The 12,836-nt window shown below is 48.3% G+C and overlaps 5 non-coding genes across 5 annotated transcripts; 3 read left to right on the top strand and 2 right to left on the bottom strand.

Moving 5' to 3' along the window:
• Window positions 1–1,504: 1,504 nt before the first annotated feature.
• TRNAQ-UUG (transfer RNA glutamine (anticodon UUG)) lies at window positions 1,505–1,576 on the top strand. The gene has a single exon. It is a non-coding gene; the product is annotated as a tRNA-Gln (tRNA).
• Window positions 1,577–4,039: 2,463 nt separating this feature from the next.
• Window positions 4,040–4,123, top strand: TRNAL-CAG (transfer RNA leucine (anticodon CAG)). The gene has a single exon. It is a non-coding gene; the product is annotated as a tRNA-Leu (tRNA).
• A 360-nt stretch (window positions 4,124–4,483) lies between these two features.
• TRNAQ-CUG (transfer RNA glutamine (anticodon CUG)) lies at window positions 4,484–4,555 on the bottom strand. Its single transcript has one exon. It is a non-coding gene; the product is annotated as a tRNA-Gln (tRNA).
• Window positions 4,556–10,179: 5,624 nt separating this feature from the next.
• TRNAQ-CUG (transfer RNA glutamine (anticodon CUG)) lies at window positions 10,180–10,251 on the bottom strand. The gene has a single exon. It is a non-coding gene; the product is annotated as a tRNA-Gln (tRNA).
• A 1,420-nt stretch (window positions 10,252–11,671) lies between these two features.
• On the top strand, window positions 11,672–11,743 carry TRNAQ-CUG (transfer RNA glutamine (anticodon CUG)). Its single transcript has one exon. It is a non-coding gene; the product is annotated as a tRNA-Gln (tRNA).
• The last annotated feature ends 1,093 nt before the right edge of the window (window positions 11,744–12,836 follow it).

Below are 12,836 nucleotides of genomic sequence, written 5' to 3'. Positions count from 1 at the left end.
CCTACTATCCTGTCGTCAACCACAGCCCCGTGGTGTTACGATCAGCATTCAGGGCTCTGAATCCTGCGATCCGAGTTCAAATCTCGGCGGACCTGTCTCGGACGTGGTTTGCGTTCAACAGCGTCGATGACCCCAGACGATAGCACAGTTGACAAATGAGTCATATGCTGATTGAGAGCGAGCCGTAGCAGTGGTCATGGCCATGGCTTTGGTATGTCACTAGACAAGTGAAGGTGGAGCTCACGTTACCATGGCATGGCTATTAACGCATAGCGATGACGGGAAAGAGGCCTAAGGGCATGTTGCGGGTAAGCCCGCCCGGGCCAACCATTGAGGTCACATGCGTGGAAACTCAAGGAGTGACGCGTTATTATCTGTATTAGATATCATTTTAAGACTATCAGGTATCACCATCATGCACAGCGATGACGTCACGAGGCTTGGAGACATGCTGGAGGTTTGCCCACCCCAAACCGACCATTGTAGTCACGGCCGGGAAAACCTGACGAATGGCATGCATCATCTAAACGTCGTGTATGTGGTAGAAGAGACGCCATCTGCCCCAGCTGTACGTGGGAGAAGAGGTAACAAGAGCAAGCGATATCGAAAAGCCGTGTCAGAAGTGGTATTCGACCCCACGCCCGGAGAACCGGACTGCGACCTGAACGCAGCGCCTTGGACCGCTCGGCCATCCTAGCACATGCTGACGCTGCGGGCCAAAAATTGGCCTGGCCGTCGATGGTGGTTCCGTTGGATGGTTTGTTACAACTCGGTTCCAATCCACAACGTTAGTGATATCATTTATGTACGTTTCTGGCGAGGACAACAAATGACAAACAGCCTTCCATGACGTTGAAAAGACGACTACTAGCATGATTTTTTCCCCTGACATGTGCAATCGGTCCTAAATTTGGACCTCACCCCACAGCCGGACCCTAGCTGCTGCCAAGACCCGGTGCTAGATATAGTCGTGGCATGCTTCGACTTCAAATTCGGTTGGGTATTGGTTGATTTTTGTTCCGGTTTCACGAGATGTTCTACATGATGATGATGATAAGTCAGTACGAAAGTGGCCACGGATCTCAGCATCGTCATCAAGCATCCACCGGCCATGACAGGCTTAGTCGTGCTACATATGCCTTTGTAATCATTCCACGAAACGGGTGTAAGTAATCATTCATTCATGCACGAAAATTCACAAGACCCAGGTATCCATTTGTCCAGTGATATGACACTCCTGGGAATTTACGAGTAGTAGGGACGGAATATGTACATCTTTCAACGCTTTGAAAAGAATTGATGTGATGCAAGTGTTCGTCTTATTCCTCGTCGAAAAACCGGGAGAAAAGAGAGAAAGATGGCAACTATACAACAACAACAGCAAAGTATTGTGTTGGAAGAAAATTTAACCAACGCAACCAATGGAAAATAGTATAAGGGCATTTCTTGACTTAAAAGAAGGGAAAATTACCCTTCGCTGCCTGCTGTCACGCCACTAAGCGACGGTCCCGTGGTGTAACGGTTAGCACTCAGGACTTTGAATCCTGCAATCCGAGTTCAAATCTCGGCGGGACCTGTCATATCCGTGCTTTTGAGCATTCGGCCGCAGCGATGACCGCAGCACTGTGGGAATCAACACTTTCGTGGCACGCCACCTGAAGGCATTTGTTAAGTTGTAGGAGCTTTATGGTTCTTAAGCTGCCAAAAATTGCTGTGGCCGTTATTCCCAGGGACGCCGCTTAGTAGCTTTTTAGTTCTTAAACTGTCAACAACTGCTGTGGCCGTTAGTCCAGGCGACGCATTACAGCCTCAGCAGTCGGACACGTCGCAAAGTCCCAACGACCACCACCACCTTTCCAGATGAATCCATGACACCGTGCCAGAAACCACTCATTTTAGTGACAGCATTTTCCACGACCTTGGTATATGCATAGCGTATACCTACCTATAGTCCCGATAGTCATATAGCCTGGACTATGAAGCTTGCATTTCTTATACGCTGACGTTTTTGTTTCATAGTTATTCACCATTTATCATTTGTGTTTTCAGCATTGCATTACCTATGTCACCTTGGGCCAAATCTCCACGCGCAAAACAACGCATTATTGGGTACATGATCGTTAGTTATTGAGTTTTAAAGGCGCGTCAACTACATTGGTTATTTGTGCCAGGTGGATACATGATCACGAATCAAAAAGGATTTCTGAGTAACGTCTAGTAGGCCGGATACATTTCGCCCTTGTTTATCCCATCTTCCACGGAATTTCGACTACGCACCACGTTGGGCCCCTCTCTAATAACACTAGCGTGGGGACGTTTTATATGTCCGGAAGAGCATGACACACGGAGCAGCGCGGGATCATGCCAACACTGTGTACGGGGCGCGCAGACTTTTCAGTTTCTCTGAACGCTTTTGTTTCATATTCTTGCAATGCGACGTTGAGGACATGCTGTCATTTGACCTCTCAGTTGAGAGAAGTGGCCGTCATCGCACTTCGCGTGCGTTTGGACGCAGTGCAGTTTACCAGATAGTCTCAATCTGGATCCAGGTAGTGGGATCCATCTGGATACAAACATTTCCCTGGTGATGCCGCACAGCCACATGGCGATCAAGACATCTATTTGAGTTATGCCCAACAGCCTGTGACAGAACAGGCATCTGGCGACCCAAAGGCGTTGCATGCCTGGATAATCAGCAAGAGAACCTCATGGGCGAATTCGCTGACTAATTTGCGGACGCCATTTTGTACATTTAACCGAGTCGATGAGCCCCAAGGCTACCGGAGACAACACTCCCGGGGCGCATGATGTGCACGTGGCACGCTATGTGCGGAATACAACTGCGCTGAGGCGGGCACTGCTGAATTCAGCACGCGAGTCCTGTATGGCTCTCGGATTACGAGAGGTGCGCGTTTATCCGCAGGGGAGTCATAACTACCGGATAATCACATCCGCATGGGAGTCATGTGCTGAGTGATGGAACATTTTATAGCTTGCGACGCTCTAGGTTTTTACTTCGTAAAGAAACAAGTGAAGGTGGAGCCCATTTTATCATCGTTACCCATGCATAGCGATAACGCCAAGAGGCCCAGGGACGCGCTGGAGGCTAGCACGCACGTACCAACCATTGTAGCCACGACCGGAAACCCCGAGGAATGGCGCGCAATTATCTGTATGCCATACTAGACACGCTTAAGTATGTGATATGCGGTACCATGTAGGAGTGAAAAAGGAGCATTTAATATCAAACACCCCTGTCAGAAGCGGGACTCGAAACCCACCTCCGGATTGCCGGACTGCGACCTGAGATCGCCGTTGACCGCTCGGCCACCTTGACACCTCACCAATCTTTCTTCTTCGGCTCTAGCTTTAGATTGAAGAAAGTTTTAAGAACTTCTTTCCCAGTCGCGGTTGGCATAGAGACTCCAGTTCCCCCAAGGACGAAACGCAACCTTTGCTGTCAGCTTCCTGAATGCTAACCTTTACACCACGTGGCCAGTAGGATGAACACCTGGGTCGTGTAAAATATACGAGGATGAATAGAGGATTACTTGCAAGCGCTTCGTAAATGGTTCTAAAAACATAGCCAGCACTATCAAAACCTGCCACGTGATAGGTGTTTGGCAGGCGGGTGCTTGACAACGATGTTAAGATCTGCCGTCACATTCGTACTGTTTTATCATCATCATCATCATCACGTAGAACATCACGTGAAACCAGGACAAACACCAACCGATTCCCACCCAAACTTGAAATTGAATTATGTGACAGCTACCTAACATCGAATCTTGGCGGCAGCCAGGGTGCGATCGTGGAGTGAGGATTAAATTTATGACCGGCTGCACACGCAGGGAGCAAGCATCATGTTATTAGTCGTTTTTTCAACGTCATCAAAGCCTGTTTGTCATTTGCCGTCCTCGCCAGAAATGTCCATTAATGGTATCACTAACGTTGTCGATTGGAACCGAATTGTAGCAAATCATCCAACGGAACCACCACCGATGCGCGGTTCAATTTTCCGGCCGCGTTGGATGAGGGTGTCAGGATGGCCGAGCGGTCCAAGGCGCTGCGTTCAGGTCGCAGTCCGGTTCTCCGGGCGTGGGTTCGAATCGCACTTCTGACATGGATTTTCTATATGGCTAACGCCTATGATCTCTCCCCCACATAGCACAGAACATCAACGGCTTCAGCATGTCTGGTACGGCATACAGGTGTTGCGTGCTATTCCTCGGGTCTACCGAAAGAAACTACAATGATTGTGCCGGGAGGGCTGCCCCTAAACCTGTGTCCAGAACTCTTGGGGTCATTGTCTTGCATTGATGGCCATGACAAAATGGGCCCCACCTTCAATTATTCATTGATGAACCAAAGCATCGGTCATGACTATCACTACAGTTTGCTCTCAACATATGACGTATCGGTGCAACTGTATTCCCGTCTTGGGGTCGTCAAGTTGTTGAATGCACAAAACTACGTCCGAGACAGGTCCCGCCGAGATTTGAACTCGGATCGCAGGATTCAGAGTCCTGAGTGCTAACCGTTACACCACGGGGCCGACGTTTGGATATTTAACATCATGCAGCGAGCTATCCTATCATCCACCGTGCTGATAATCCAACGTACATCTTTCGGCTGCCAAGACTTTCCTCCGTCGAGATCCTTCAGGTATAACACGAATTAACAGGTACAACACGATAGCATTTAGGCATAATACGAACACGAAAAAAGCGGCTTGATTATGTTGTGTCTGTGCGACATCACTAAATAATTGACTGGATAGAAATAAATCTGGCAACCTGGATCCAGATTGAGAATACCTCGTAAACTGTATTCTTTCCAAATGCATGAGAAGGAGGATGAGCGGAGGCGGTCAATTCTCCAGCTTCACAAATCAAATAACATTATACCGGCTACGCTGCATGACAAGAAATGTGGCAGCCGACCTGAAAAAGTGCAATATCACTTCCCACTTCTCGCAGGTTTCCGCTCTCCTGTGGGTGCTAGGTGAGTCAGGGAACATATAACCTCTCCACGGTAGCATTAGTAGATAGATGGCTATTTTCGTGCCCAAACCGAACTGCATGGAAAAAGGGATAAACAAGAAGGAAAAGCACTCTTTGTAGTCAGAGTGATCAGCACTTCCTGTAACGCCACTGGGCCAATAAGTGCTTAAGTAAAAACAGGCAAAAAATAAGGATTAAAACCAGGGCAACCACCAACCAATTTCCGTCCGAATTCGAAATTGAATAATGTCACTGTCATCTAGCACCGGATCTCGGCAGCAGCCAGCGTGCGATTGTGGAGTTAGGTCCAAATTTTGGACTGATTGCACATGTAAGGGGCAAAAATGGCGCTGTTAATCATTTGTCACCACCATGAAAGGCTGTTTATCATTTGCGGGCCCAGCCAGAAACGCTCATTAATGACATCACTAACGTTCTCGATTGGACCTGAACTGTACCGAATGTCTTGATCATGTTGTGTATGCGACATCACCAGACCAGTCATTGGATACAAATGAATCCCACAACCCGGATCCAGGTTGATGCTACGTGGTAGCCTGTGCAACATCCAAATGCATTAGAAGGAGGGTGGGCGGAGACAGGCACTTCTCCAAGTTGAGAACTCAAATGACTTTATAATTGATACGCTGCATGCCAGGAAATGTGGTAGCCAATCTGAATCTGAAAAGTGTGCAAATCCACTTCCTACTTTTCGGGGGTTCCGTGCTCCTGTGGGTGTAATGCTAGTTAGAGAATATAAAACCTCTTCAAAGTAGCATTAGTAGAAATTACACAATTATACAATTACACAATTGCATAATTACACCACGGCCCCGTGGTGTAACGGTTAGCACTCAGGACTCTGAATCCTGCGATCCGAGTTGAAATCTCGGCGGGACCTGTCTCAGATGTTGTTTTGTGCATTCAACAACGTAGATGAGCCCTAGACTGGGATGTGAGCAAGTGAAGACGGAGTCCATGTTATCATGGCCATCAGTGAAGAGCGATGACGCCAAGAGGCCTGTAGACATGTGAGAGTCAGCCCGCCCGGCACAACCATTGTGGCTGCATGCCTGGAAACTCAAGGAGTGGTGCGTCATCATCTGTATTAGATATCACCATGAGATATCATCAGGTATCACCATCAGTGCATAGCGATGGCGCCAAGAGGCTTGGAGATCACCCAGCCTAAATCAACCATTATAGTCACGCCCGGGGAAGCCCAAGAAATGGCACGCAATCATCTTTATGTTGTACTAGACATGCTGAAGTCGACGCTTAGCTGTGCTATCTGCAAGAAGAGACAACAAAGACAGGCAACATCGAAAAGCCCCGTCGGAAGTGGGATTCGAACCCACGCCCGGAGGACCGGACTGCGACATGAACGCAGCGCCTTGGACCGTTCGGCCATCTTCACAGACGCGAATCGCGCGGGCCAAAAATTGGTCTGGGCTTATGGAGGCTGCTTTGGATGCTTTGTTACAATGCCGTTCCAATAGACAACGTTAGTGATATCACTAAAGGACATGTCTGGCGAGGGCCGCAGATGACAAACAACTTTCCAGGACGGTAGAAAACGACTAAAAACACAATTTTTGCTCGGTATTTGTGCAATCAGTTCTGAATTAGGACCTTACTCCACAACCAGACTCTAGCTGTTGCCAAGATCCGGTGCTAGATATAGCCTTGGCATCCTTCGATTTCAAATTCGGTCGGGCATTGGTTGGTTCTTGCCATCGTTTTATGCGATGTTCTACGCGATTATGATGATAAAGCAGTACGAATGCGGCCGCGGATCTCAGCATCGTCGTGGAAAATCCACGAGACAAATACGTATTAATTGACAGGTTTAGTTGTGCTCGCTGTTCTTTTGTAACCATTCCACGAAACGGGTACAAATAATCATTCATTCATGTACGTATATTCAACATGACCTAGACATCCATTTGTCTAGTGATATGACACCCGTGGGAGTTTGTGTGCAGTAGAAACGGGATGCGTACATCTTTCAACGCCTCGAAAACGTTCCTTATTGTACAATTCCCACGGTCTTATGTTAATTCTGTTCAGAAGTTGGAGAAATAGCGCGCAATCATCTTTACATCTTACTAGATATCTCAAAGTCAGCGAGATGCGGGGCTATGTGTTAGAAAACAAAACGAGAGCAATCAATATCGAAAAGCCCCGTCTGGCTGTTGGGCATAACATAAGCAGTCGGCTGGATCATGTCAAATCACCAGGCGAGGGACTGGAAGCAAAGGGATTCTATAACCAGGATAAAGATCTATAACAGGAGCAGACCTGGCAGCCCGCTCGGTGGCCGAATACCCGGAAACGGTCTGTGCGGTACGCAGCTTTGAGGTCAAAATTTGGTATCCAGGGTGTGCGTTCGAGCCCCGCTTGTGCAAACGTTTTTTCGATGACGAATGTTTTGTTGCCATTCCTCCCACATAACACCGCTGAACATTGCTTTCAGCATGCGTAACCAGACACGCAGAGGGTAACTCGCCATTCAGAGGGTTCCTCCGGATATGCCTGCATTCGTTGGCCGAGAAAGGTGAGACCAAACATGTTTTCAGGCCTGTGAGCGCCATTGCCATGCATGGACGATGGTGGTCATCTGAGCTCCAGCTGCACTTGTTTGCTCATGAAGCGTAAAACTAGACGAAGATAACTGCTATAGTCTGCTTTCACTAAAAATGACTCATGATTTGGCAAAATGCTTTCGCATGCACAGGGAGATATCTTGTCTACATACGAGCGAAGCTGTAGGCCAAACGAGTTGCCACCTTTTGCAGCATGCGTTCTGGGAGAAAAATGCTGCACTCATAATCCAGCAGCATCGGACGCGAGTTCTTAAACCTACGCAGAGTTATTCGACTGATATGAAAAGGTCAGCTGGCAGATAGCCGACAAGGGTCGACTCAGGCCGACCGCGTGAAAGCATTGCGCGGCCTCTGTAGTCCTATCTCGCGAAAAAACAAATTTATAATTATTTGTTGAATTAATGGGCACAACTTGTGTGGTGGGATGGAGGTATGCGCAATAAACTATGCTCAGGGCGTACCTTGAACGTAACAACCTCCCACGCAAACAATTCATAAGCTTATAGAAGAGTTAGTCTAACAATGACTTGTTCCAATTAGCCAACAAAAACCCGAACCAGGCGAAGAGAAAAGACCGAATGTCTCGAATAATTTACAGTTGGAAAGTCGGTGCCGACTTTGGGGGCACAAGTGTTTGCTTCATAACAAGAAACAATGAAGAGGACTACTGTAATTTTAGACAGAAACATGGGCGAAACTCATCCTCTGTCGTAAGGCTGATAAAATTAACGGTTTGCTATTTATAAACACACTACGCCGGGTACCAAGTAATAAATTGATCTTCGTAGAAAAGACAGCAGTATTAGCCTTATTCCTCGGAGAAAGCCAGGAGAATGGAGATATGATTGGGTTGATATTTCGGCAACATGCCTGTATCGAAACAATAGCAGAAATGAATTCAAAATTGCCTGCCAAATCACAGCTCCACAGGCCGGGCCTATAATATGAGCTTCAGCCAGCCGTTTGGACCCTTGAGTATTCCAATTGGGCGTATGATCTTTAGCCACAATGAGCTTTTAGGGCCTTTTTTCAGAGCCCCTCAAAAACGGCTCCTGGTGTCTCGGGCCACTTGCCGACACAAAACCCCCTGTTAGGCAATGCGGGTCCCTGAGCAACATCCTCATTGTTTCAGGGACCCAGACCAAAGCAAATCGCGGGCTGGGCCTTGCTCGTGCTTGGGAAGTGAGGCCATAGGGCTCAGACCAACACGAAGCTGACTGTTGACTGTTGACACGAAGCTGACTGTTCGGTGCTGCTGGTTTGTCACCGAAATAGAGGCCCGCATTGTCTCAGAGGTCCTCAATTGCTCGGTGCAAGAGGCTCTCCGACAATTGAAGTCCCAGCCCTGTGGGCAGGGGCTGTCCTTATTGTGACCTACGGCCAGCCCTTCGGGGCCTTCGGTCCCTTCAACCTACCAATCGAGGCCTTGATCTTCGGTCCCGAGGGTCCCTTTGGCCCCTCTTCGGGTCTCCTCAGACGAAGCCCGCGACGGACTCGGGGCCACTTACCGATACCTGACACCCTGTTAGGCACCGCGGAAAAAAATGTGTTCGACAATGTCAAAACGGAGTGCATGTTCGCTTTCTACTTCTTGCAGGCTCCCGTGCTCCTGTTTTTCATCTTGTTTGGGGTATACAAATATTCTTCACTCTAGTGCTATTACAGAAGGATGTAATTTGGTGCCCAGTCTGGAGTGCAGTGGGGTTATTTACTCACATCTGATTCTGGCTTCAATGTTTTCAAATGTTGAACATTGCAGCCAATGAAAGAGTCACTCTTGCCCCACTGTTACCATCTTGGCAAGCCATCGTTCGGTTGATCCCCCGGATCTGCCCCTGCATCAGCGGTGAAAAGGACCTCTTGAACTGGAAGGACTCATCTATGGCGCAATTTTGTTCCTCTTGGGCGACATTCTCCCATGCCACTGTTTGTCGTATTGTTTTCCCTTGTGTACACGTCCTGGAACGGTATCCCTTATACGGCTGGAACCCAGTGGTGACAGATTAACCCAAAGCTCCAGAGGAAGCATGAATGATTTTTCACCCATGTGGAGTGTCAAGTTGGCCGAGCGGTCCAAGGCGCTGCGTTCAGGTCGCAGTCTGGTTCTCCGGGCGTGGGTTCGAAACCCACGTCTGACAGTGTTTTCGATATAGAATGTCCTCCTCTTCATGTCTCCAACATAGCACCGCATGTCACATGCTTCAGCCTACCTAGCAAAACATCTAGACGGTTGCGCACCTTTCACAGGGTTTCCCGGGGCGTGACTACAATAGTGGGACACGGCAGATTGACCCCCAATATGTCTCCAGGCCTCTTGGCGTCATCACCATGCATTGATGGCCATGATGACATGGGCTCCACCTTCACCCTCACTATGGATAAAGGAGATGATTGATCATCGCTGCAGTTGTTTTCACTCAACACATCGCTGATGATTTGGCAAGATAATTTCGCATGACGCGGTTGTTTACATACAAGAGAAGTGTTTCAGGCCAAATGGAACGCCGCTTTTTGCCGAAACGTGGTGTGAGAAAGAGATGGTGAACTGATAACAAAAGCGCCACTGTAGCAGGTCCCGCCGAGATTTGAACTCGGATCGCAGGATTCAGAGTCCTGAGTGCTAACCGTTACACCACGGGGCCGACATACATTCGCGTGACACCATGCAGCGAATTATCCCATCATCTCCTGTGCTGATAATGCAGATAATCCGGGGAGAGTTTAGCTAGCTGTATCAAGACCAAGCAGCAGCAGGAAGGTTTACTCCAAATCTATGCAGCTGGTGACAGCCTTAAGTCAGTCACCTTTGACACAACGGCGGCCTCGGCATTTATCTGTACTTGAGGCGGCATACGTGCGCGTTTCTTGAGACGAGCACGACAAATCCAGTTTTTTGAAATCGTTGAAAACGCTTAGCGATCGGCGTAAATTGGTTTCGAATGTCACGGGATAACCAGCGTAATATGAATACTATACTGAATGGTGGGGAAGTGCATATGCCGCACATGCCGCAAAACATTCGGCGTCTGCCTGCCAGGAATTTCGCGGTGGCGTGACCTTTCTTCCAACATGTCGGGCGGTACACGTTGAATCGGCTGTGCATGGGGCATGTTGTATCAACACGACAATGCACCTACATCGATGTCATCGTGGGATGTACTTGCTACTATCATTTTAAGTTACAATCGACAATACCATTGATATCATTCAAATGCGTCATTAGCGTTGACACAAGCATGGCAAACAGCCCTCCACGACTATATTCAACTACTAATGACGCGGTTGATGCTCGGTGCTGGTATAATCATCCAAAAAATTGGGACTTGGCCGGAAAACAGACCTTAATTCCTTCCAGAACATATTACTAGACCTGGTCGCGACGTCATTCAATGGAAAATTCGGATCGACTGCTTTCACACGATGTGGTACGTGATGATAACAGCCATAAGGAACGTGGCCGCGTACTTCGGCATCGTCTTCGGCTGCCGACGGCCAAATGCGACCATTAGCACGTTTTAGACGTGTTCGCTACCTCTTATGAACGATTGTACGATGTTATCGGTGAGGTTATTCATTCATGCGCCTATATTTCATCTTGCCTAAAAACCAGTCTTTCCTAACTTTGAGCCACTTTAACTTACCAGCATCGTGAGCGTGGAGCCTGCAAGGAGTGATAATCGGATAAACCCGCTTCTCAAGCTTTTTGGAGGTGGTTGATTTTTAAATGATTGCCAAAGTTCCTTTTTCAATCATTAAAAATTATTAATATGCAACATCAGCAAATGCCTCATCATGACATCTCCTGTCCCTACATCAGCAAATATACAATTGGATTACACGAAAAGCTATCCGAAATCTTCTACACAACGGAAACAGATGGTCACGCGGTTTGTTTAAAGGGGTGTTCCACTTTCACGCCGCCGCCCATGACGGTGGTGTGAACAAACACGATATGACCATGCAATGCATGATGGCTGATACAACTCTCCCCTGGATCATCTGTATTATCAGCACGGGAGATGATGGGATAATTCGCCGCATGGTGTCACGCACATGCATGCCGGCCCCGTGGTGTAACGGTTAGCACTCAGGACTCTGAATCCTGCGATCCGAGTTCAAATCTCGGCGGGACCTGTCGGATCCACGTCTTTATGAACAGAACCGCGGCGGCAAGATCAAGGTTAAGATAAGGCTACTGGAATCGATATTTCTCTGGCTCGAAACTTGGTGGACACAATTACGCAACTTGGGTAGTGTTCAATTAAGTGCGCAAGTCATGCGCGGTCCTCAGATTGCGAGAGATGTGCGCTTGTCGTGCTGCGCATCTTGCCAGGCACTGGCGTAGTTGGAGGGTCGCGAGGGGCGCATTCTGCGACAGTGTAAAGTCGTGATAAGTGCGAGAAAATTTTTGGTCTGCGTTGCTGCTTTTGGATTTTAAGATCGTCCTCTTCTTTGGATTTGGGTTGTTATTCAGGATCATCTGGCGTTGTTTCAGAATTATGGACAAAGAACATATTTTCCGGCCGAGCGGCGCCGAACGAGTTCCTGCTGCTGCTAAGCCTGATATCGGCGGTGTATGTTCCACCTGCCTGACCGTGTCAGTCTATGTCAGATGATTGATGACAGCATGGTTAAAGACGTATCAGTGTTCGCGCATAGCGTGGTGATGTTCATATGACGAGCCAAAGTTGTCGCTCTGCTCTTTGGAAGTACACCGTCGTCAACGAAACAGTTCCGATGCTGGACATTCCTTGACGAGCTGCAAGCTAAAAAAGGAAGTGGGAAGTTCTCCAACCCGTGAAAAGTGAGATGCCCATCGACCTTCCATTAACCAATGGTGTTGCAAAGGACTCCGAGACCAGCGAGCAGGTCTCTATCCGTAGTAAACGCAGCGGAGCCAACACGGAGCCGCGCGAGGCCCGCCTCGGGCTGCGTGAAGCACCCGGTGCCGGCTCGAGGATGCCGAAGGAGGTGGGACTCATTCGTAGCCACGTTAACGCGGCGATGCGCTGTAGCTATGCGAAGGTGCAGGTCTACTTCTGCTAACGGATGAACGATGGGACCTCAGGGAACGACGAAGATTGCCTTGATGTCCATCCATATCGTTGTTTTTCAAGACAAAACACACGACATTTTTAACGGCATCTCAAAACTGAGCTAGAAGTACGTAGACAGCAGAAATTGCGCTTAAATTGGATTAAAGGAAATCGCAATAGGACGAACCTTG

Source organism: Pollicipes pollicipes, unplaced genomic scaffold (assembly GCF_011947565.3).
Source record: "Pollicipes pollicipes isolate AB1234 unplaced genomic scaffold, Ppol_2.1 Scaffold_2686;HRSCAF=3144_pilon_pilon_pilon, whole genome shotgun sequence".
NCBI lineage: Eukaryota > Metazoa > Arthropoda > Thecostraca > Pollicipedomorpha > Pollicipedidae > Pollicipes > Pollicipes pollicipes.
Note: the sequence above shows the minus strand (reverse complement) of the source record. Positions and strands in the feature narration are given on the sequence as shown.